The sequence below is a fragment of the Oryctolagus cuniculus genome, chromosome 13 (genome assembly GCF_051225735.1).
Source record: "Oryctolagus cuniculus isolate XC-2025 breed Fujian yellow rabbit chromosome 13, ASM5122573v1, whole genome shotgun sequence".
Lineage (NCBI taxonomy): Eukaryota > Metazoa > Chordata > Mammalia > Lagomorpha > Leporidae > Oryctolagus > Oryctolagus cuniculus.
In genome coordinates, this window is record NC_142879.1 from 33,306,791 (window position 1) to 33,332,192 (window position 25,402).

Consider the following 25,402-nt stretch of genomic DNA (forward strand, 5'->3'; position numbering starts at 1 on the left):
ATACAACTGATAATGGATTAATATCTAGATCTATAACGAGCTCAAAAAACTAAACAACAAAACAAACAATGCAGTTAAGAAATGGGTAAAAGTCATGAACAGGTGCATTTTTCAAAGGATGAAATTCAAATGGCAAACAGAAATGTAAAAAAATACTCAGGATCACTACCGTCAGAGAAATGCAAATAAAAAGCACAATGAGGTATCACCTCACCCCAGTTAGAATAGATATCATCCAGAAATCAAAAAAATAAATGTTTGTGAAGATGTGGGATAAAAGATACCCTAATGCACTGCTGATGAGAATGTAAACTAGTGCAATCTTTATGGAAGATCTGAAAATAGCTCTACCATATGACCCAGCAATACTACTACTAGAAATTTACCCATAGGAAGTAAAATCAGCATATGAAAGAGTTATCTGTCACCCATGTTTATTACAACTCAATTCACAGTCGCTAAGATGTGGAATCAATCCAGATGTCCATTGACCAATGACTGGATAAAGAAAATATGATTTATATACACTATAGAGTACTACTTACCCTCAAAAAAAAAGAATGAAATCCTGAATTTTGAAACAAAATGGATGTAACTGGAAGCCACTTTGCTTAGCAAAATAAGCCAGCCCTGAAAAGACAAATATCATATGTTATCCCTGATTTATGGTAACTAATATATAAAGTACAAAAAATGTAATGGATATTAGTGAAATTGACATTTTGAAATTTGATTATTATTTACAGCTTTTGTCTATACTCTTTTTAATTGCTCATTGTACTTTATTATATTTTATCTATATATTTTTATTTTTGGTTTTTTTTGCCTATAAACATTTAATGTAAGATATACACATAAGATTAACCCTACACTAAGAGAACAGTGGTTTATTAACTTACTACTTATTGAATTCTTTATTTAGTTGAGATTTAACCTAGTGATGATAAAAAAAAACTGAAAGTATTTCATTATAAAATTTAAAGGAAAATAAGAAAGGAAAGAGGAAGAAAAGGTGAGAGCATGAGTGGGATGAAGGGTAGAGTAGGAAGTGTCATTATGCTGTTAAATCTCTATATATGAATCACATGAAATTTGTTCTCCTTACATAAATAAAACAGGAGTTTCTTCCGGCTCTCCCATGTGGGTTCAGGGGCCCAAGATATGGACCATCTCTACTGCTTTCACGGGCCATAGCAGAGAGCCAGATTGGAAGTGGAGCAACCAGGACTTGAACCACTGCCCATATGGGTTGCCAGCACTGCAGGCGGTGGCTTTATTCACTATGCCACAGCACCAGCCCCATAAATCTTATTTTCAACACAGAGTAATAGAGGACTGTGTTTTTATAACATTGACCTTTGTGGACAAAACTGGATTGTAGGTAAAACTGTAGATTGTAAGTAAAACTGGATTTCCTACTCTAAAGATAATTATACATTTTGTCAGTTTTCACCTTTAGGGAAAGAAATATATGATTTTAGGGGCCTGTGCTGTGGCTGCCTGCAGTGCCAGCATCCCATGTGGGCTGGAGTTCAAGTTCTGACTGCTCTACTTCCGATTCAGCTCTCTGCTATGGCCTAAGAAAATAGTAGAAGATGTCCCAAGTCCTTGGGCCCCTGCACCCATGAGAGAGACCTGGAAGAAGCTCCTGGCTTCAGATCAGCACAGTTCCAGCCATTGTTACCATTTGGGGAGTGAACCAGCAAATGGAAGATCTCTCTCTTTATCTCTGCCTCTGCATCTTTATAACTCTGCTTTTCAAATAAATACACAAATATTTTTTTAAAAAATATATGATTTTAATTTCAGTGTATCCTAATTTATAGTTAATGAATATCTTCTATAGTTATATATTTATAGTAGTATATTTTAATCATTATAGTAGTATAGTTTTAATACAATAGAATGTTCCAGAATGTCTTAAAATAAAAAAGCATTAATTTTAAAGAACTCATAGGAGGAAAATGCAAAATTGAAAGTAAAAAACATTGAGCAAGTGATGAAATGTCTGTTTCAACCAAGAAATAATATCAGATGATTCTGCTTGCAAAGTTAAAGATGAGAACAATATATAAATGAATAGCAGCCCTAGAAAGAAAGCCCAATATCCTAGTGCCATTATCAAAAATTCACTGAAAAGAAAAATAATTGCTGAAAGGTTAGGAAAGCCCTGACAAAATTTAAACCACATTTTTCCTTCTAGTATTATTAAGGAATTTATTGCAGGTCTATGATAGTCATGGAAATAGTTAGAAATCATTTTCTTGATTTTCTGCTGAAAATAAAACTACAAGTTCCCAGATTTATAAACCTGCTCATGACTGCTCTCCTAAACTCCATCTCCACTCACATCTACTAAGCTAACCCCAAGGCTAATGTAGCACATGTAATCCTAGATTCACTGGAACTCTCCTGCCAGGGCTTCTCTCCTTGTTTCTTCCCGTTTCAGTGAATGACAACATTGGTGTACTGAATTTCTCAGGCAAATCTGTAGGGGTCATCTGTGTTTTCTCTCCTTCCCTCACTTTCCATGTGCTATGCCAGAAAAAAACCCACTAGCACAACCTGCATAATATACACTACATTCAAATTCTTCTCAGTCTCCTTTGCTTGACTATGGGCCAATCTATTTTCATCTTTTCCCAGACTGTTTTTACCACGACTGCTCAATGTATCAGGAGGACACAACATTTTGCTTGTCTTTTTCTAATAAAGAGCATAGGTGATACCAAGCCACCTTCTATTTTCCTTTTGTTGAGGACCATACATTTTTAAAATGTTGAGCTTGAAAAGCAGTGGTATCTATGGCCACAGGAACAAGATTTACACTGTGTGGAGCAAGTGGCCATTGTGAGATCTGAATCTGGGATGCATTAGCAAATACCCTGCTTCAGCCAAATGAAAAATCTTCCAGAAGTTTGTACCCATAGAGACCAAGCTATCAAGCCTGCAGTTCAAAAGGAAGTCAGGTGATTTATTTCTGTTGTTTGAGTTGTGAGGAAAGTGAGTAGGAAGATGTGGCATGGGAAAAAAGAAGCACAAAGAGGAGAGTGCAACAACAACTGTATCCCCATCCTCCTGAGGAGGAAAAATAGAGAAAGAGAAAAAGAAGTGAATTAAAGAGCCTAGCTTCCCTTTTATCAAATTTCACGTCTATTAGCTGCCCCACCAACAGTTCTTAATATTCAGCTTCCCTTCCAGAGCTAGAAGTAAATGACCATCTTGAGGGTGTTGAGCAGACAACATAGAGACTGCCTGAAAAGTTGGTGCTTTTTGCTGATCCATTGCCCAAGAGTAATTGTTTCATAAGGACAGCTTATTTCTGGCACTGAATGCAAAAATTGAGACGCTTGACTTTTCAGCCTCCAAAGCCTAAATGTTTGGCATGAACAGTAAAAATCTGGCATTTTCAATGCTCATATGTCCAAAAGCTGGAGAGCTGCAAAACACTAGGAGTCCCAAATTGGTGTCCACTTTGGAATATTTGGCCCAGGAAAATGTATATTCTCATGCTGCAGGAAGTTGGTTTGCAAAACGAAGGCTGAATTGAGGCCAAGAAAGCAAGTACCATTTGCCAGAGTGTAGATGAAATGTGATAGTTTGCTACAAAGTTTCTTCTTAGAAGTTATTTGCAGCTGCCATGACACATCTTTAAAGTTGCAATATGCAGAACCGTTATTTAGAAATTCCAATGGAGGGAAACAGATCTCAATTGTTTACATTTACACTTGATGTAGTGAAATACTAAAGAATAAATATAAACATTATGGATTGGACAAAGTAATGCATGTGAAACATAGCTTAAATCACAACACAGACTTAGATGATCCACAGTAAAAGCAGAAATTTTCATTTTCATATAAAAACTGTATTTACTATTGTCATACTTCAGCTTCTTATGATGTGGTGCAAGAAAATTTATCATCTTAGGAAGTGCTTAAGCCAAAGTAATATGATGCTGGCACTGCATTTCTTTTTAAAGTGTTTTTCTTAATAGATAACAGTAACATTAATTATACCTTTTATTCTAAAGTAGCACAATTATGGAAGCTCATCATAGGAAATGTATTCATTCAAAAAAGCACACAATGTCTAGTTTAATAGTCAGAAACTGTGTGTAGATAGGAATAGATTAAAATTTGGAAAGCACAGGAAATGGTGTTAGCAGCAAAGAACAGTAAAAAATATAAAAGGATGGATTAAAGAAAGAAAAAGATAAGCTGATAAGGAATGAGATGCAGAAAATGAAGTGGAGAAGGTTTTAATCTTATTTTCACATTGTTCCATCAATAATAACTTTAATAAGACATTAAGGTGCAATTTCCAATGCTGAATTTCTCTGATGGCATTAGTAAAAATGTGAGGTGCAAGAGTAAGAATATCCAGGACAAAGGCTTATTCTAATCAAAGAGTTGTTTCTGACTTCCTGGTAGAATCCATGTAATTTGAAGAGCTGTTAATTATTGGTCAAAATGCCCATAACTTTCTTCATTGCCTATCTATCAATTGCCTATCATGTCCATTAATTTGTTGCTGTTTCTATGAGATGCTATTAATTGCATAAATGCAAGTTTATTAGTGAGAATAAGACAACCTACAGGGGTTGATTCTGTTTTTGTCAGCTTTCTGTTATTCTTAAACTTAAAAATTCCAAAAGCTAAACATCAAGCTTTGGAACCAGACTTCCTGATCCAAAATAGGCTGTCCCACATATCTACCATGTAACCTTGGATAAGTCATTTACAATCTCTTGACAAAGTTTCTCCACCTGTGGGAGAGAAGTTATGATAATGCCCATCACGGGGGTAATAAATGAGGATAAAATAAGAAACCACAGGCAAAATACTTAGAATGCTATCTGGAACAGAGTAGGTCCTCAGTCATAGCTACTTTTATGATTGCCTTATGTCAGGTAACTGGTTGAAGAGTATTAACAAATAAACTTGGATTTAATTTGCTTTTCTTATACCCATATTAATGGGGTACAGTATTTCTTTACTATCTAATTTCACCTGTGGTTGTACTAGAAACATTTAGGCCTTAAAAATAGTCTGTATAAGAATAGTCCAAATGTACTCCCCATATTTCACAGTCACACTGTTCATTGGGAAGTTATAGCCCAGATCTAGTCAATGCATGTGAAGAAGCTGTGAGTGACACTCCAAATCTACCACAAAACTCCAGTTTCTCCTTCTCAGCCACAGCAGCTTCAGAGGCCATGATTTCAGGAGGTGAAGTTACCAGAAAAAGGAGAACATGGTAACCTGCATCAGACATCTAATTAATATGAAATAAATCTATCTGGGATTTTGTAGTTTTCTACTGTAACATGGCCTAGCCTGCTCTTCATATCATAGTCCTCATTACTGCTGTAACCAAAACACTAACTCAGGAAAGGGATTAAACAAAACAAGAAAATGTAATTCCAGTCTCTTAATGATGGACAGTGAATTTTCCTATCCCAGTTAAAGAAGACACCGTGTGTCTTCTTAATTTCCTAGCCTGCCTCAGTGCCTTATTATGATTCATACTACTTGCATTTTTGTCTAGTTAGGCATTCTTTAATTTACTTGAAGGCCCTATTTACTACCACCCAACTCTCTGGACTCTTTTTCCAAAATGTATCTTTTAAATATAGTACAACTAATGAATGCCTGCTGTTTCCTGTTGTTAGAGGATGTGGAACACAAAACCATTTGAAAAACTAGCTACCGTTCAGGTTAGTGATGTTGCTGTGTGGTGCCTACATTCTTTAGGGACCCTATCTCTTCCCCTTCCATGTTGCCTCCATGCTATCTCTGTCAGGATGTCTCTCTTTTAAAATTATTAGGCACAGGGCCAGCGCTGTGGCTTAGCAGGTAAAGCAGCGCCTCCTGCAGTGCCAGCATCCCATATGAGTCCCGGCTGCTCCACTTTGGATCCATCTCTCTGCTATGGCCTGGGAAAGCAGTGGAAGATGGCTCAAGTGCTTGGGTTCCTGTACTCGCGTGGGAGACCCGGAAGAAGCTCGTGGCTTCGGGCTTCAGATCGGCACAGGTCCAGCTATTGCGGCCAACTGGGAAGTGAACCAGCAGATGGAAGACTCTCTCTCTCTCTCTCTCTCTCTCTCTCTCTCTCTCTCTCTCTTTCTGCCTCTCCTTCTCTCTGTGTGTAACTCTGACTTTCAAGTAAATAAATCTTTTAAAATAATTATTAGGTACAATATTACCCCATTATTTCACACATTTATTTGAGTCACTAAAGGATTCATATGGAGTGAAAAGATGAATGAAACGAACTAAGTTTTGTCGTTAATGTCATTTGATAAATTCTTTAAGGATGTTTTACATTTCAAAATTCTAGTTAGTAGTGATAAAATCCAAATACAAAAATTATAAAAAAAGAAAACCAGATCTCCCTTGCCCTGCCCCAAAGCCTGAGCATATCTTTAAAAATAAAAGGAAACAGTAGACCAGGAAATAAGAGGTAAATACTAAAGTTATGAAGGTTACATTCAAGTTGATCTCTACAACCTGAAGATTTTATGGGCAGCTATTGATAGCTCTGAGATTTTCCTTACAGACTATGATGGTCCTCTACAGTATAGAAACTCCCTTGGAGGAAGGATATATATATATATATATATATATATATATATATATATAAAGAGTTATTCTGAAACCCTGGCTAGGTAAGGTCTTTTTAATGTTCAAGACAAAATTTTCACAAACATTATCTACCATTAGGCCTATTTTAATATCATTCAATTAAATGGCTTAAGAGCCATATTTACGAAGTTATTTATATACTATAATAGGACCCCAGGCAACTGAAAGCCCTGACCATGATATTTTAATTAAAAGCTCAAGATACAGTCATTATTATTCATATAAAATTGTGGATATTATAGGCAGAAGTAAAAAAGAAAGGATGAAATGTACTTTGAATGAGCAACACATTTTAGATTATAAAACCACTGCTCTATAGTGTTCATTAAGCATTCACACTGCTTAAGAGAATAGGAAAGCACACCTTTAGGGAAATCTTGCAGTCCTTTCATAGCTGAATAATAATGATCTATAATAACACAAATGTGTGTAAAGAAATTGCTTATTTGTTTGCATGTTAAATTTGCTTTGCTGAAATATTAACAAGAAATATATTGGTAAATGATTTGGATAAATTGAATGTTCATGCAGCTAATTTTGTGTTTATTGTCACTGTTTATTCAAAATATTGAAATAGTTCCATCAAAAACATTTTTTAAAATACCATTGCAAAAGGTATTACAGAACTAAGTTTAGCTATTACCTGGACAGGGAAGATCTTTGTGTTTAGCTACCACAAAACTTAGGATAAAGGATTGTATTGTTGCTGATATGAATTATCTAGTTTGCTTGCTGACATAGCATCTTTACATTTTAGCTCTGAAGATTCAAGTTACAGAAAATTATAGCTCTTTGGGGATTTTCTAACCACTGAGACTTACTCATGAGGTATATTCCACTCAAAAGTTCTCTCTGTTATGGAATTTATTATCTTTTATAATCCCTTAGAAGAATACCCTATACTGTACTGGCCTAGGCAAAATCAGTAATTCATTTCTTATTTGATTTATAAATGAATCTGGTGAAGAAAATGATCTTGAAACTTATTTGGGCACAAGGATAGTTAATTTTATATGTCCATTTGTTTGGGCTCCAGAGTGCACACATATTTGGTCAAACATTATTCTGGATATTTCTTTGAGAGTACTTTTGGATAATATGAACATTTAGGATAGTGATCTTGGGGCCAGCACTGTCGTGCAGTGAATTAACGCCCTGGCCTGCAGTGCTGGCATCCCATATGGGCGCCAGTTCCAGACCCAGCTGCTTCACTTCCGATCCAGCTCTCTGCTATGACCTGGGAAAGCAGTAGAAGATTGCACCCACTTTGGAGACCCAGAAGAAGCTCCTGGCTCTTGGCTTCGGATCAGCACAAGTCCAGCCGTTGCAGCCAATTGGGGAATGAACCAGCGGATGGAAGACCTCTCTCTCTCTCTCTCTCTCTCTCTCTCTCTGCCTCTCCTCTCTCTGTGTAACTCTGACTTTCAAATAAATAAATAAATCTTTAAAAAAAAGAATAAAATAGTGGTCTTTGAGTAAAGCAGATCGTTTTCAAAATGTGGATGAGCCACATCCAACCAGCTGAAAGGTTGAATAGAACACAAAGACTGGTCTCTCCCAGACAAGAGAGAGTTCTATAGCAGACAGCCTTTGAAGTTAAACTACAGCATTGGTTTTCCTATGTCTCTTGCCTGGGATTTACTCTGAAGATTTTTTACTTTCCATCATATCTATTTATTTCAAAGACAGAGTTACAGAGAGAGGGAAAGACACAGAGAGGTACATATTAGCAATTTTACTCTAGGAGGTCAGAAGTCAAAGGGATAGATTTCCCAAATTTGTTATGAAATTTTACGTAAGTAGTTATTCCGGCATTTTTGGAATGAGTGTGTGTGTTTGTGTGTGTGTGTGTGTAGTAATTACATCTGATTTTACTTATAAGTGCAAAGGTTTAGCTTAATTGAAGAGATCCAGCAAAACAAAATTAATTGTGTAAGATATCTTTTTTAAAAAAATGACCAGTACCCCTGATTATGTTAACTTCTCAAAAGCAAATGAAGATTTGGCAATTGCCTATTTGAAGGCTCAAATAGAATTAAAAGGCAGAGGAAGGGGAGTTTGCTCTTTCTGTTCATGCTAGGACATCCTTCTTTAGACATCAGCAGTCCAAGACTTATACCACTGTCCCCACTCCCACACTGGATCTCAGGCTCTGGATGTGGTCTGGGTTACACTGCTGGCTTTGCTCTTTCTCAAGCTCACAGAAAACAGATTATGGGACTTCTCAGCTTCTGTAATCACATAAACCAATTCCTAACATATATTTTTATCTACATCTAAATCAATATATCACCCAATGCTTCTGTCTCTCTAGAGAACCTTAGTATAGATTTTGGTACTGAAAGTGTTTTTAGAGGAACAGAAGTTTATGGGTAACATTTCAAGAACTGGCTTTGGGATTTCTGGAATTAGTCCTCTAATTTGATTTGATTTAAACCTGCTAATCCAAGGAATGCATATAAAAATTACACAATAAAGAATTCAACATAAACTGTCATGAAAATGTTAAATAAACTCAAGAAAACATTGAGTTCTTGAGAATAAATGAAAATAACAAACCATTATGAAGAATCTGAGAAAGCAAACAGAGACAGATATTTGGTCTACTGGTTAAGACTCCAGTTGAACATGGCAGTTCAGACTCCTGTATCCCATCTCATAGTGTCTAGGTTTGATTCTCAGTTCTGGTTACTGATTCCAGCTTGCTGCTAATGCAGACCTTGGGAGCCATCAGGTAATGGCTCAAGTAATTGGGTCCCTGATACCCACACAGAAGACCTGGATTCCTGGCTTCAACCTGGCCCAACCCCAGTACTGGAAGAAAAGCAAGGGATGGGAATACTCTCTCTCTCTCTCTTTCTCTCTCTCCTTTTAATATATAAAAAAGTTTGTAATATAAGAGTACAACATCTGAATCAAAAATTTTACTCAAAGAGCTAAACAGAGACTTAATCAAGCACAAGAATAACCAGCAATTTCAAAGATGTTTTTAAATTACCAAGTCAGAAAAACAAAAACACAAAAAAAAGTGAAGAAAGCCCAAAGGACTTATGGGCTATTATCAAGTGATCCACTTGGGAATTCTACCAAACATTTAAAGAATTAACATCAATACTTCTCCAACTCTTCCAAGAAATTAAAAAGGATAAAAAGCTTTTAAGCTCATTTTAAGATCCTGTCATTATTTTGATATGAAATCCAGGAAATATGATAATTAAAAAAAGCTATAGACCAATACCCCTGATGAATATAGATGTACAGACTTAAAAAAATAACAAGCAAACTGAATTCAATAACACATCAAAAGGATCATGCACCATGACCAAATGGGATTTATCCCTGGAATGCAAAGATAACTCTACATACAAAAATCAAACACTGTGAAACACCACACTAAAAGAACAAATAGTAAAATTCAATTGGCCATCTGAATTGATGCAGAGAAACATAAGACAAAATCTAATACCATTTAAAGATAAAAACAATCAACAAACTAGGAACAAAAAGAAATTAACTCAAAACAATAAAGAACATATGTGAAAAGCTCCAACATCATACTCAATGAAATACATCATGTTGGTAGAAGTTTTTCCACTGGGGTCAGGAACAAAGCAAGGATACCCACTCACATCACTTATATTCACCATAATATTAAAACTACTAGTTACAGGGGCCAGTGCTGTGGTACAGCAGGTTAAAGCCCTGGCCTGAAGCGCTGGCATCCCACATGGGTGCCGGTTCTAGTCCCAGCTGCTCCTCTTCTAATCCAGCTCTGCAGCAGTAGAAGATGGCGTAAGTCCTTGGGCCCCTGCTCCCGCATGGGAGACCCAGAAGAAGCTCCTGGCTTCTGGCTTCAGATCGGCACAGGTCCAGCCATTGCAGCCAATTGGGGAGTGAACCAGCAGATAGAAGACATCTCTCTGTCTCTACCTTTCTCTGTAACTCTGTCTTTCAAATAAATAAAATAAATCTTTAAAAAAATAAGAAAGAAACTACTAGTCAGAGCAATTAAGCAAAAAAAGTAAAAGGAAATGAAATTGTATGTGATATATCAATGGAACAGAATATAGAGCCCAGAAATAAATTCATACGTAAAAAGTCAAATGATATTTGACAAGAGTGCCAAGACCACAAATGGGAAAATAATAGTCCTTTTAGAAAATGATGCTTGAAAATTTCACATTCACAGGAAAAGAATGGACTTTGAATCTTATCTTTCAATTTACACTAAAATCCACTCGCAATGGATTAAAGACTTACGCATAATACCCAGAACTACAAAATTCAGAGAAGAAAACAAGAGGAAACCTTCCTGACACTGTGTTGGCAGTGATTTCCTAGATATCACACCAAAACCACAGACAACAGCAATCGTATAAATTTGGGTAAATCAAACTGAAAAGCTTCAGTGAGAGAAATCTGCATTCACATGTTCATTGCAGCTTTATTAGTAAGAGGTTTAGGTAAAATTATGGCTATCTTCTTAGAATTGTACCTGTGAAATACATGAAATCTGTTCTCTTTTTATTAATAAAACAATTTTAAAAGGTGAAAGTAAGCAATTTATATCTTGCTTTGGATGAACAAACCATGGCATATACTTGCAATGGAATACTTTTCAAAGTTTAAAGAAGGAAATCCTGTAATTTGCAACAGTATGATTTAACTTTAAGGACCTAACACGAAGAGAAATAAGCCATTCACTGGGTGATAAATAATGGGTGATACCATTTATATGAAGCAAAAGAAGTAGTCAAAGTTACAGAGGCCAAAATTATAATCACAGCTGCTGGTGGTTGGAGGGAGAATGCAATGCTGTGCAATGGATATAGAGTTTCAGCCATGCAAAATGAAAAATTCTAGATTTCTGTTATATAATGGTATGCATAGACTTAACAACACTGTATCATACACTTGAAAATTTGTTAATAGAATTTATGTCATCCTATGTATTTTTACTGTAATGAAGAAAAAAGTTAAATCATATAAAGTATAATGTTTGACTATAAAAATTCAATGCCATGAAGTTATCTTGAACATCACAAAATATATTAAAATAAGCCAGTGTACTTCATTTTTTATTTATTTGTGAGTTAGAGAGACAGACAGAGCTCCCATCTTCTGGTTCTCTCCGCAAGTTCCTAAAATGAACATGGCTGGACCAGGCTAAAAACAGGAGCCAATAACTCAATCTGGATCTCTCACATTGAGTGGCAGGAACCCAACTACTTGAGTAAGCACCTGCTTTATTTAGTAAAGTAAATATGGAACATATAAACACCAAATTCAGAAACCATCTAATAAACTAGGGAATACAAATATAAAAGAGAGAATCTTAGAATTTGAAAGACATCTCCTGTCCCCAACTCATATAAGTTAAAGATCTTGTTAGAGAAATTATTACCATTGGAAGAAATGCTATCCTGGCCAGCACCGTGGCTCACTAGGCTAATCCTCTGCTTGTGGCGCCGGTACACTGGGTTCTAGTCCCAGTTGGGGCGCCAGTTCTGTCCTGGTTGCTCCTCTTCCAGTCCAGCTCTCTGCTGTGGCCCGGGAAGGCAGTGGAGGATGGCCCAAGTGCTTGGGCCCTGCACCCCATGGGAGGCCAGGAAGAAGCACCTGGCTCCTGGCTTCAGAAAGGCACAGCATGTGGCCGTGGCAGCCTTTTGGGGGGTGAGACAACAGTAAAGGAAGACCTTTCTCTCTGTCTCTCTCTCACTGTCTAACTCTGCCTGTCAAAAAAAAAAAAAAAAAAAAATACTATCCTGCCTAAGGAAAACAGTTTTCCAGAGATGGTAGTCAGAGTTTGTCAGTATGTGGATCCCACTGGGAGTGTGAGGTGTAGGAAGGCTGAAGTTCTTCTCTAGGAATTGCCTTCTAGTTGTCCATAAGTAACTTGGAGAATGTTGGGTGGCCATAGCTGATCCAAAAAACTCACATGCTACTCCAAAGAGACAACTATTGCTGAAGTGATCGAGGACCAGAGTTGCTCTGCCAAACACAGGTTGTATTAAGTGCGTGTTATCTGGAGTTCTTCCACCCAAAGCAGCCCACTGGAGGAAGGGTTGGAAAAACTCACTGCTGATTGAGTATTGCCAGGCCTCCCTCACATCACTGGTTGCTGAAAAAAAAAAAAAAAAAAAAAAAAAAAAAAAAAAAAAAAACAGTAACACCAGAAAGAAGACTGTTTCTTTGCTATGTCTGGCAGTGTTCCTTCAGCACCCACTATTGATTGAAGCTAAAATTATGTTATTGTCTAAAAAAAGAAAACTTTTATAGGGTTCATTTGCAGTTTCCCAAAGCAAGGCAAAAATAAAGAAATGTAGTGAGAAAAGAAGCAATAAGATAACTCATGCATAACAAATCAAAATTTGCGGGCTTCAGCAAAAAAGCAGGGTTTAGAGTAAAATTTATAGGCCAAAAAATCCTATGTTAGGAAAAGACAACAAATCTCAGATCTGTTATATAATCATCTAGCTCAGCGAAAAAGCATATCAAACCAATGATTACATACAAATGGAAAAAATAAGATACATTTGAAAATCCATGAAGTAGAAAAGCATTGGGGAAAATTAATCAAACCAAGGGATGCTTCCTTGAAAGGATCAATAAAATCAGTAAGCAACTAGTCTGACTGAATACAAAAGAATATCAAGAATAAAAGAAGGAACATCATGACAGATCCTACAGAAGCTGAAATGCTAGTAAGGAAATGCATTTTCAGTGTAGTCCTATATCAGTAACGAAATTAGATGCATGGATAAAAATGTTCCTACAAGGAAAATTTTAGATACAGAAAGCATTGGTTGATTTAAAAACATTGAAAAAGGAAACTGACATCAAGAATTCTGTTGAAACTTCCAGAAATATGAGAGGAAATGATAGAACATTTCTCAATTAATTTTATGAAGTAAACAGTACCCTGACATCAAAAAATGACAGACATTTAAAAAAATAACTCAGAGACAACTATTGTTAACTTATGACAATTAAGAAATATTTATTTTTATTAATATAGAGAACAAATTTCATGTAGTTCATAGATAAAAGTCTAAGAATATAATGCCACTTCCCTATTCCCCCCTTCTTTCTTTCTTCTTTTAATTTTTATGATAACATTTGTAATTTGTTTTATAACCACAGGCTTTTAAAATTAATAACACATCAAAACTAAATCCCACCCCCCCCAGGAATGAAAAGTGTAGCTTACTGCATGTCAGAATAAAGCAGAAAAACCATATGGTCATATCAATAGAATTAGGGAAAGAATTGACCAAACTTTACTGTTTAGAAATGACAAAAATTCTCAGTAAATCAAAAAATAGAAGAAAATGTCCTAAAATTATAAAAGAACATTTTTTGTAGCTTTTCTTTTTAATACAACTATAACATTAGTGTTGAAAAACTAAAGCTTTTGCTTGAAGACCAGAACCCATTCATAACCAAACTTTTCAGCAAAAAAATGAAATCAGACTTCATATTCTGAAAAGAACATTTACAAAATTCTGCTGCTGACATATTTAGTGGATACACGAAATGACCAAGAGCAAGAGTACAATGACTGCTCTCATCAATTCTTTTAAACATTATACTGATAGTTCTAACCAGAACAAAAGACAAGAAAAAGAAAGAAAAGAAGCAGACTAGAAAGGAAAAGTACATATCATATAATTAATAGATGCTATAATTTTTATGGTGAAAATCCTAAGCAATCTATCAATAGCATAAAGTATGAATTATGCATATATATAACTATATATATATATAGCTATTCTGCACTTAAAACTACAAATAATTGCTGAGATTAAGTAGTTTCAAATTTACTCTAACAATACAGTAATCAAGATATGGGTTATTGTTATAAAAAATACAGATTCATGGACCAGACTAGGAGAACAGATAGAAATGAGGACATATCAATTGATTTACAGCAAAGTGTCAACATAATTCAATGGGAAAGGGATAGTCTTTCCAAAAATGTTGAAAATTAATTGAGCAATCACATGCAAAATAAAATAAACTGCCTTTACATCACATAATATATAAAAATTAATTCCAAATGCATGCTACATTCAAATATAGGGGCCAAGAATGTAAAACTTCTACAATAAAACAGAAAATTCTTGTGATATTGGGTTAGAAAAACTTTCTCAGACAGGATTAAAAACTAAAAACTACATAGAGTGATAAATTGGACTTCATCAAATTGTTTTAAAATTGTTTTTCAGAAGATATTATCAATAAAAATCAAAGGCAGTTTAAATACAGAAACAGAATTTGTAAAAACTGTATTTGAAACAAGACTTACATGTGGATTATATACAGAACTCTTCCAAGTATATTATAAACATTACAATTTAATATGAGGAATACGGGAATATTTGGACAAATTTTCTAAAGAAGATATGTAAATGTCAAATAAGCAAACAAAATATCTAATATAAATAATGATTAGGGAAATGGAAATTTAAACCACAATGACATATTAAAATGGTTAAAAATTTTAAATCTAATAATAATTAACATGGCTGAAGAGGATATGAAGTAAACAAATTGCTACTAGAAGTGCAAAATATTATATCCATTTTAGAAAACAATATGCCAGTTCGTTGGAAAGCTGTACGTTCCAAGAATTCAACTCGAAGGTATTAGTTTTAAAAAACAAAAACATATATCCACAAAAAACTTGTACTGTTTGTTCATAGAGCTTTATATTTACAATAGCCTCAAACAAGAAACACCTAAAATATCCATCACATGATGAATGGATGAGCACTTTGTTGTATTTACATGAGGAGTGATTACTCAATACTAAGAAAGGTTACACTACCAGATAGGTAAATCTCAAAAGCATAATGCTAAAGGAAAGGAATGTAACACCAAAGACTGCCTTATGACTTACTGCATGATCTCTATGCTTCCTTTCATACAACATTTGTACAAAATAACAGAAATGACAAACTGAAGTAACAGAAGGAGACTGGTGTAACTTGAAGGTTTGGGATTATAAGGATGACTGCAAAGGTCATAAAGAAAAACTTTGAGATGATAGAAATATTTTATATCATTTCCTTTTTTTCTCAAAACCTATCAGTTGACACTCTCCGTTTGTATGCATATTGTACTTCAATAACAGCTAATTAACTGATAAAATCAGAGTGAGGCCACAGTTCTACCCTTTCCTATTTAATTATTTATTATCTGAGGGGTGTCAAGAGAGGGAGAAAGACACAGACAGAGCTCCCTTCCATGAGTTCATTCTCCAAATACCCACAACAACCTGGGCCAGAACAGATGGGAGCAGGAACTCAATCCAGGTCTCCATGGCAGACAGAGATGCTACACCACCAACACCACCTGCTATCTCCCAGAAACCACATTAGAAGGAAGCTGTAACCAGGAGCAGAACTAGGACTTGAAACCAAGCCCTGGCATATGGGATGTGGGTATCTTAACTGACCTCTCAATTGCTAGGCTGAATGCCAGTTCTATTTAAGAACCTCTAAGGCTGAATGATGCTAATTCTATTGATTATCTTGTTGAGCAAATGGAGTTTTATATGTTCTGAAGTTGACATTACATCTTGAAGTTCTCAGACATCTTTTGATTGCATAGTCTACTTTCAAATTTTATGGCCTTGGAGAAAGAGTATTAGCTGTTAGGGGACAAAGAGATATTCAATACCTAATAGGATTCTTCTGTCTAGGACAATGTTGCAACATGATACTCCAAACTACAATTCTCTAGATGAAAATTATTATTTATAATGTTTAAAATGTAGTATCAATTGTTTTTTCTATCTTTTTTCTAAGATTTATTTGTTTATTTGAAAGGCAGAGGCATAGAGAGGCAGAGGCAGAGATCCTCCATCCACCATTTCACTCCCCAGATGGCTGCAACAGCCGGAGCTGGACCAATCCAAAGCCAGGAGCAAGGAGATTCCTCCGGGTCTTCCACATGGATGCAGGGGCCCAAGCACTTGGGCCATCTTCCACTGCCTTCGCAAGCCATAGCAGAGACCTGGATTGGAAGGCAACAGCAGGATCTGGATGGCACCAATATGGGATGGCCAGCACCACAGGTGGCAGTTTCACTATGCCACAGCACTGGCCCTTTTTTTTTTTTTAAGTGCTTAATTGTTGATCTCTGGTTTTCTTGAAAATACATTTGACTTTCAAGTTTTTTTCATCTTTTTTCACTGGGGATATTTGAAATTTTATTTGGTTTATTAATTTTGAGAAGTCTAATCTCCATATCCATCCACTAAAACCTAGAATTTTTCATGTTAGAAAATTTTACCCATCAAAAATATTTCACCTGCCATGTTTATTAAACAATATATTTTAATCTGTTTCATGCCTGGTATAAAATTTCAAGTCACACGCCAAACCAGTTTTAGATTTTTGTGATTTAAAAATAACTTGTAATTTAATTACATTCTGAGTTTAAAAAATGATCAGCAAGACATTTCAGATAAGCTGTATAGGATTCAGTTTCTTAAACAGTGTGTTAAAGTGTAATCCAAACATGGAATTCATCAAAAAAGTTTTTAGAGTAAATTACATCAGAATTTCTGTTTTCTTTAGTTTCAGTTTTTCTAATACAAGGAGAGTAATTCTAAGACTCTAAATGAAAACATACTGAATGCAACCACCTATGAAATTAGGCAAGTATTTTCAATTAAAATTGCTACTTGCATATGTTTTCCCCACTCTATTTACAATATTGTAAATATTCTTTGTGCTCAAAGTTTGCATCTTCATGAAGAAAAATGATAGGTTATGAGGAGGAATAAAACAGATCTTATTACTCCTTGGTTTGATGTTTTAATGACCCATCCAAATCTTCCTCCTAAATGCCTGATTGCATTTCAGTACAAAGGGTATACTATCAAGGGAATAGCTGAGGCTAAAGCAGTACACAGATGTTCAAATTATGTTCAAATTCTAACATCAAAACCTGGAAACAGTTTTGTTCCCATGCTTAAGGCCTGTTCCTTGCTTTTCTACTTAGCAGCAACCTTGCTCAAGTTCTACATTTTAGGTGGAATTGTCCACATTCACCACATTTGGAGACCTCTCCCTCAACTGAAAAATGTTTTTTTATTATGCCCTTCCCTGTCACAAACCTATCAGTCCCATGTTGTGCCTTGGGCTGGCGTGGTGTGTGGGATGCCTGAGAGCAACTCAGGAAAGGGCACTCATTGTTTGACCAGACCACTTCAGACACAGAGAAAAGGAGCCCTGTGACCACTCAGAAGTGGCTCATCAGAAAACAAGCAGAGACACAGAGCTGTCCAAGGAAACGAGTGGAGAGCTGGTGTTGTAGGTCAAAGCAGCCAAAAGGACTAATGGAGTTCAGGATCCAGCAGCAAAGTGTACATGAAGTATAAGCAAGTGATGCCTAAGATTGAAAGCATGGGACTGGGCTGAAGCTGCCCAAAACAACAGGAATATTTGCTTTACTTCTCTTGGGGAATGAACGGTGTCAAGACTTAGACGTTGTGTAAGAACCATTTTGCCATTTTAAACAAATCAACACTCACAAACTATGTCTCTCCCTGTCCCCTGGTTCATCTGCCCCCATGCAAATGTTTGGTTACGGAAAGCACCTCAGCACAAAAAATGCAGGCTGATTGTAAAGCCTTCATTCACCCAGGCACAGCCTTAGGGCTAAATGGAAGGGTTCTGCCAGCCATCAAACTTAACAGCCTTTAAACATGTGCAACATTTCTCCAAGCAAATTGGTTCCTTAATATGGTAAAATGTGCAGAACCCACGGGGAAAGGCTGGTGATCTCATAGCCCAAAACTGATGGAGTCACAGCCCCGTATTCCTGAAAAGAACTCATACTTTCCATTTTGATAAAACCAGAAGCAAATACGGGAGTCACTAGGTTTTGACATCCATTGTTCATTCTCCCTGAACTTTTCCTCCTCCATAGCAAAGCACAGTGGTTTAATTCATAGCTTATGGGATTTTAAAAAATATAAACCATTCAAATTTTTTCTATATTAATCAGTGGTTTCTAAAGATCCACAGGGATAAATAAACCCTGTACGCTGGCAGGGGTTTTTCATGGCACAACCACTGGTAGTTATAAACAGTAAACAAAACATAGTAACCATTTTAAGCACAAGAGATTGCTGTATCACACAGGGCATAAATCATTAGTTTAATAATTTCAGCAGCAGTGTCTCCAAAGCAAAATTAAGCCAACAGTTCCCCCTGTGGCAATAATGAAGTACTGTAATGCTAAAAGAAATGGAAATAAAAGAGAGAAACAGAAAGAGAGAGAGAAAGAGGACACTATTGTGCCTTGAATATGACTGAAAATCTAAGTTCAGTAAACTCCCAAGCTCTCATCTCTGAGCAGCTCTGTTGAGAAGTGGGAAAGGGGTTGCTTCCAAGCCACATGCCCATTCTTGTAGGCATTTAGACAAGCACAAGTGCACTTTCCCTAAGCCCCCCACAGCTAGCATGTGCTGGAGGTAGGGCATGAAAGTGATGACATCCTACAACTGAGAACATGACAAATTTCTCTCAGCCCTATAGGCAGACGTTATTCACAGATGTGGAGAGAGCAGAGAGTGCTAGGCCCAGAATAGGACAGCGAGGACAAAGCTCCACTCCCTGAGGATCTCAAGCTGGCTGGCTAGTAATCTGAAACAAAACACTTTTCAATCTCAGCTGGGCCATAAGACACAGACATATGTTCTCCCTGAATTTCACCAAGTGCCAAAAAAAAAAAAATCTGGCTAATAATCTGTTCATTTTGGATAAGTGTTCTTGACTATGGAACATTATCAGACAAAACGAGTTCAAGGAGAGCATCTTGATCCCTCTGTTGTGTTGAGTAAATACCACAGAACTTTCATTTTCAGTATGATTTCTTCATCCACTTTTTAAAATGAGTATAATCTTGTCATAATCTCTACAAAACAAAGTTCTGAGCGAGCACAATATTTTTAGCAAGTTTCTCAATAATCTCATTTATTTACAGTAGCATTTTTATCCTTAAGAACATTTCCTGTGTTTTCGAGTATGTATTAAGGACATGCTTTCTTCACAAGAGTGTATTTTGTTTAAAAATTGTATGTTCAGTCAAGTAGAAAATGTATAGTGTATTATTTGCACAAATGCAATTCCCAGGGTAATGATTTTATTCCACGGATACATAAATGGAGCGTTTGTCCTAGCAGTTAATATGACAGTTAAGATGCCCATATCTGTTATTGGAGAGCCTGGGTTTGGTTTTCAACTCCTGCTCCCAATTCCAGCTACAGACCCTGTGAGGCAGCAACAGCAGCTGGAGTAATTGGCCATTCACATGGGAGACCTAGATTGTGTTCCCAGCTCCTGACTTTAGCCAGGGCCATCCCTGGCCATCATGAACATTTGGATAGTGAACCAGTGATAAGAGATCTTTCTTTTTTCTTTCTCCCTTTCCCAGGCTTGCTTTCTCTGTGTATCTCTGTCTGTTATTGTCAAGATTGCATACAGTCCAGCTCCAACTTCCCAGAGTTACAAATACATAGAACATACACCTATCTGGTATGAGGTGGAAGACTAGCTGAAAAATGAACTTACCCAAAGTCAAATAGGCAGGATGGATTACAATGCTGTACTCTTAGAAAACCACAGTATCTTCAAAACTGAAGATTGAAATTTACTGCTTGTATCTGTAGAATGCCAGAACATCTTTCATGATATATATCTGATAAGAATCTTATATACAAATATATGAAGAAATCTTACAATGCACCAATAAAAGGATAAATAACCCATCTCCGAAAGGGGCAACAGATATTTCTCCAAAGATATACAAATGTCCAAAATACAACAAAAGATGCTCAACACCATTAGTCACTAGGAAAATGCAGATAAAAACCACAATGAGCTGCCACTTAACACATACTAAGGACACTCTAATCAAAAGACAAATAATGGTAATAGCAAATGTTGAGGAAGATGAAGAATAATTTCCACTTCCACACATTTTTAATGGGAATGTAAATGCTGCCACCAGTTTGGAAAAAACAATTTGGCAGTTCCTCAAAAGTTAATCATATAGGACTCTGTAATTCCTTTCCTAGGTAGATACACAAGAGAATTGAAAACAAATGTCCAATAAAAACTTGAACACAAATTTTCATAACAGCACTCTTCATTCTAAGCAACAAGTGAGAACAAATATCTACAAATGGATGAGTTGATAAATACAATATGGCTCATTTATACAATAGAACAAAATTCAGAAAAATAAATGAAGTTCTGATGCCTCTTAAAACAGGGATGGATTTTGAAGACATACTTAGTAAAAGAATCCAAACAGAGAAGGCCAAATAATACATGATTCCACTTATATGAAGTGCCCAGAAAAGGCAAAACTATGGAGATAGAAAATAGATTAGTGGTTGCCAGGAGCTGAGGAGAAAAGATAATCGGATATGACTGTTAAAGGTAAAGTACTCCTTTTATGAGTGATGAAAATTTTCTGGAATTAGGTAGTGGTGATAGTGTAAATATAGTAAAAAAATCATGGAAATGTGCACTATACAAGGGTCAATTTTATGATATGTGAATTAGATTTTAATTATTAAAAGTATTTTATAAAATAATAGTTGCCATTTCCATGTCTCAATCTGTTGAAACTAAAGCCACCAATTCCCCCTTTCTCCAGCTTTGTTTCAATGCACAATATGTTTCTTAATCAAGTGATACATTTCTCTCCTGCTGAGTCTGGAAATGCCTCATATACTTGGGAAGTCAAATTGGTTACAGGTTCTTAGAAAGAGTGTCCAAAAAACAATCTGAATGTTACATACCAATGAACACAAACACCTTTTCCTAATTCAATGGTGACTTTTCTGGAAACATACCCCATCACTCTGCTTTCACCTACCTTCCCTGAGACATCATGTATCTATTCAGTTTTTATATATATATATATTGCCTGTCTCCCTCTTTAGAAGGTAAGTCCCATGAGGGCAGGAAGTTGGTTTTGTCCTCTGTTATATGTCTTTTTTTTTTTTTTTGAAACAAGAAATTTATTTTATTTGTTTGAAAGGCAGAGTTAGAGAAGAGGGGAGAGAGAGGGGAAGGGTAGAGAGAGAAATCTCTCATCTGCTGCTAAACTCCCCAGATGGCCATAGCAGCTGAAGCTGGGTAGTTTGAAGTCAGGAGCCTGGAACTCCAACTGGGTCTCCCACTTGGCAGGTGCCCAGTTTCTTGGGCCATTTTCTGCAGCTTTCCTAGGCACATTTAGCAGTAAGCTGGTTCTGAACTGGAGTAGCCAGTATTTGAACCAGTGCTCATATGGGATGCAGGCACTGCAAACACAGCTTAACTCACTGGATCACCCCACAACCCCACACTGTTATATTTCTACCACCAGTAACAATGTCTAATACAGAGCAAGACAGTTACTGAAGAAATATTTGTTAAGTGAGAAAGATTGAAATAAGATCTTTTTCTCATTGGGATATGGAAAAAAATAAAAATATTGTTATCCAATAATTAAATCATTGCCATTCAATAATTGATGATATCAGGTCTTACTCTAAACCCTCTCCTGTCTTGTGATAATTTACATATGTCCTTCCAGTCTTTGAACTTGATCTCTTATGCACCCCTGGCCCTTTGTCCTATAATAGTCAATGTCCTTGCCGTCATTTTCTGATATCTGATATCATCCAAAGATCTCTTCAAGTATTTCTAAACTTAGCCTAAAATCCTAATCCTTATTCCCAATTAAGCCATTTGCCTGGTAGTTTGAATTGTAGCTATAACCTGGAAATAAACTCCAATCACTAGGGTTTACTGTCCAAACCAAAAGCCAAGGTGTTCCCCTTTCTGCTACCATTCAAAATGCATACTTTGGCTAAACAAAACAGTCTATTACACAGTTTAAGGAAGATATAGGTCATAGCCCTTGACCTTAGGAAGAAGTCAAATTTGTCACTTAGATCTTCCCCACCTCTGGAAGGAAGGAAGGAAGAGAGAGAGGGAGGGAGGGAGGGAGGGGGGGGGGAGGAAGGAAGGAAAGAAGGAAGGAAGGAAGGAAGGAAGGAAGGAAGGAAGGAAGGAAGGAAGGAAGAAAGGAAGGGAGGGAGGAAAGAAGGAAGGGAGGGAAGGGGGAGAGGAAGGAAGGGAGGAAGGGAGGAAGGGAGGAAGGAAGAAAAGGAGGGAGGGAGGGAAGCACGCTGAGACCACATTTTTGATAACTCACTCATGTTGCCTAAGTTGATCTTATTTTTTAAATTTTTAATTTATTTGAAAGGCAGTGAGAAAGAGATTTCAATTTGCTGGTTCACTACCTTAATGCCCATAACAACCAGGCTAGGCCACGCTAAAGCCATAGCAGGAGGAGCCCCATCCAGGTCTCCCACGTTGGTGTCTGGGCCATTATCTGCTGCTCCCACATGTTTTATCAAGAAACTGGATCAAAAGGAGGAGGCAGGACTCAATCCCAAGCACTCTGACATTAGACGGAGATGCTCCAATCAGTGGCTTATCCCACTCCACCATAATGACCACTCTTTCAGGTTTACCTTTAAATATACCATTGGATAAGTCTATATTGAATGGTTGCAGGGCATTCAATTCATTTATAGTTACCTTCTTATATTTCTGCTGTCATCATGTATTAGTTAGAACATATTTAATTATCTTTCTGACCATAGGGTTACAGTTAATGGATGACATTTATTTTCAAATTTAATCATGCAGTCATTTCTAATATGCACTGTCCAATTCCATCACTAGACTCTAAGAAGTTCTCAGGCCATGAAGGCAAAGAGGAATAACTATTCCCTCTATTTATGCAGGCTTCTTATGACTTATTTCCTATTTAAACCTCTATTTCAAGATGATTTCAAGTGAATAAAATATTTGGGGGGATTGTGGGAAGAGAGATACTTGCCTTAACCCCACATAACCCCTGGTGTTGGCCCTGACGACAACACACATCTGGATGTTTTGAATCATTGTGGTGATTGATTTGATTTCTCCACTCTTCACCTAGACTTTTGGCATTGCCTAGACAGAGCTATAGTACTTCAGGCTTTAGTCCCTAACTTGTTTCCAGCTGCATATTTTATACTACATTGCTTCACCTTTTGTCTTGGCTACAATCATCCCTGATTCCATATGTTTTTCCCTACATGTCATCCCAGCTTCACTGAGCCCCAAGCCTCCCTTGGCTTACTGTCCAAGACACACTTCTTCCCGAATCTTGCTCAGTCACAAGTCACTGTAAGTTTAAAGAATCCTTCATAACTTTATAGGCCATGGCAAAGGGTACGATGGGTGCAGTTAGAAATAGTCACTTCCCTAAAGCAAGAGATTCACAAGCATTTGTTGAGCACTTCATGTTTAGCAGGCAAGCAGGTCCTGAGCACCTGAATACAAATTTCCACTAGCTAATCTTGCCTAGGCAACAATGCATTCAATTTTACAATTGTAATCTGCTTCAAAGGCAGAGTGCTAAGATGCCTCAGGGTGACAATGAAAAGTAGCATACAATCCCTGACCTCAGAATGATTTCACAATACATAGATTCTAAATTATGAGAAAGCTGAAACTGGAATTAAAGAAATGTTTGTACTCAATTTGAATGGATGAGAAATGCAATTTATTTAATTCTTGCAAAACAGTGTAATTTGAAAATTGGGTTAATTGCAAGCTGTGCTGATGTTATTGCCATCACCTACAACACAGGGAAAATGAAACACAAGCCCTTCTTTGTCAGTATTATGAGAGCCACTCCTGATTATGTTTTGCATCAGAATTTCTGAAAGTGACTTTTGGTTTTATAATCTATGCAAGCACTGTTATTATCATTTCAAATCCTATTTTTCAGATCCTTCCCCAATGTTATTTAAGTTTATTAAGTGGTGCCACAAAAGCTAGTGCTGAGAAACAAACCCAAAATCAATAACTTTGGAATAGATGTAGGGTGTGACAAGGCCTGAGGAAGAACAAGGACTGGAGTGAATGCTGAAAAGAGCCCTCAGCAAAATAGCAAGGAAAATGTAAACAGCAACTTCAAAGTGGATATACACTAAAATAATTGTAAATTTGTAAGTTCCAATAATGCATCCCCGCTCTGGGAAAATTTGTTTTGAATTATTTGAGTTTTAAGTTATGCAAAGTCTCCAGGAATAACACTTCTCTCATATGAAAAGCAAGTGCCCTGTACTTAAATTTTATTTCCCACAGCTCTACCTTACAATCCCTACAGTTTAGTTAGAAAAGTCTCTTTATTATTCCACACATCCTCTGCCAAGGAAACCAGCATTATTCCTTCCACTATTTCTTTTATTATACTCCTCTTCCTGTTTTAAATATCTTCACTCTTCCTACCCACTAATCCAAATACACTGCTGAGTTTCAAAGGCCTCCTCAAGCTCTCCTTCTTCTGCAGAGCTGTACCTGCCTTAGTAGAGTCATAGGATTTGATACTTGGACTGGATCTCAGCGATTATCTAGTTCAAATATTTTCCAACTGTGAAACATAGAGACACTTTGGAGCCTTGCAAAGGAGGGTGAAAAATGGGAAGGGAGTGAAGAGGGCAGCCGAGTCGTGGAGTTCTCATCTCTTCCACCCAGCATTGCTCTCATCACTTTAATTATTGACTTTTCCCAGAAAGAAACTTTTCCAGAGCTTTCAGGGCGAAGACGTTTCGAGTAGGTATAATAAATGCTGATGCTAAAATCTTGCTTCACGATCTAAGGGACAGATTAATCCAGAAT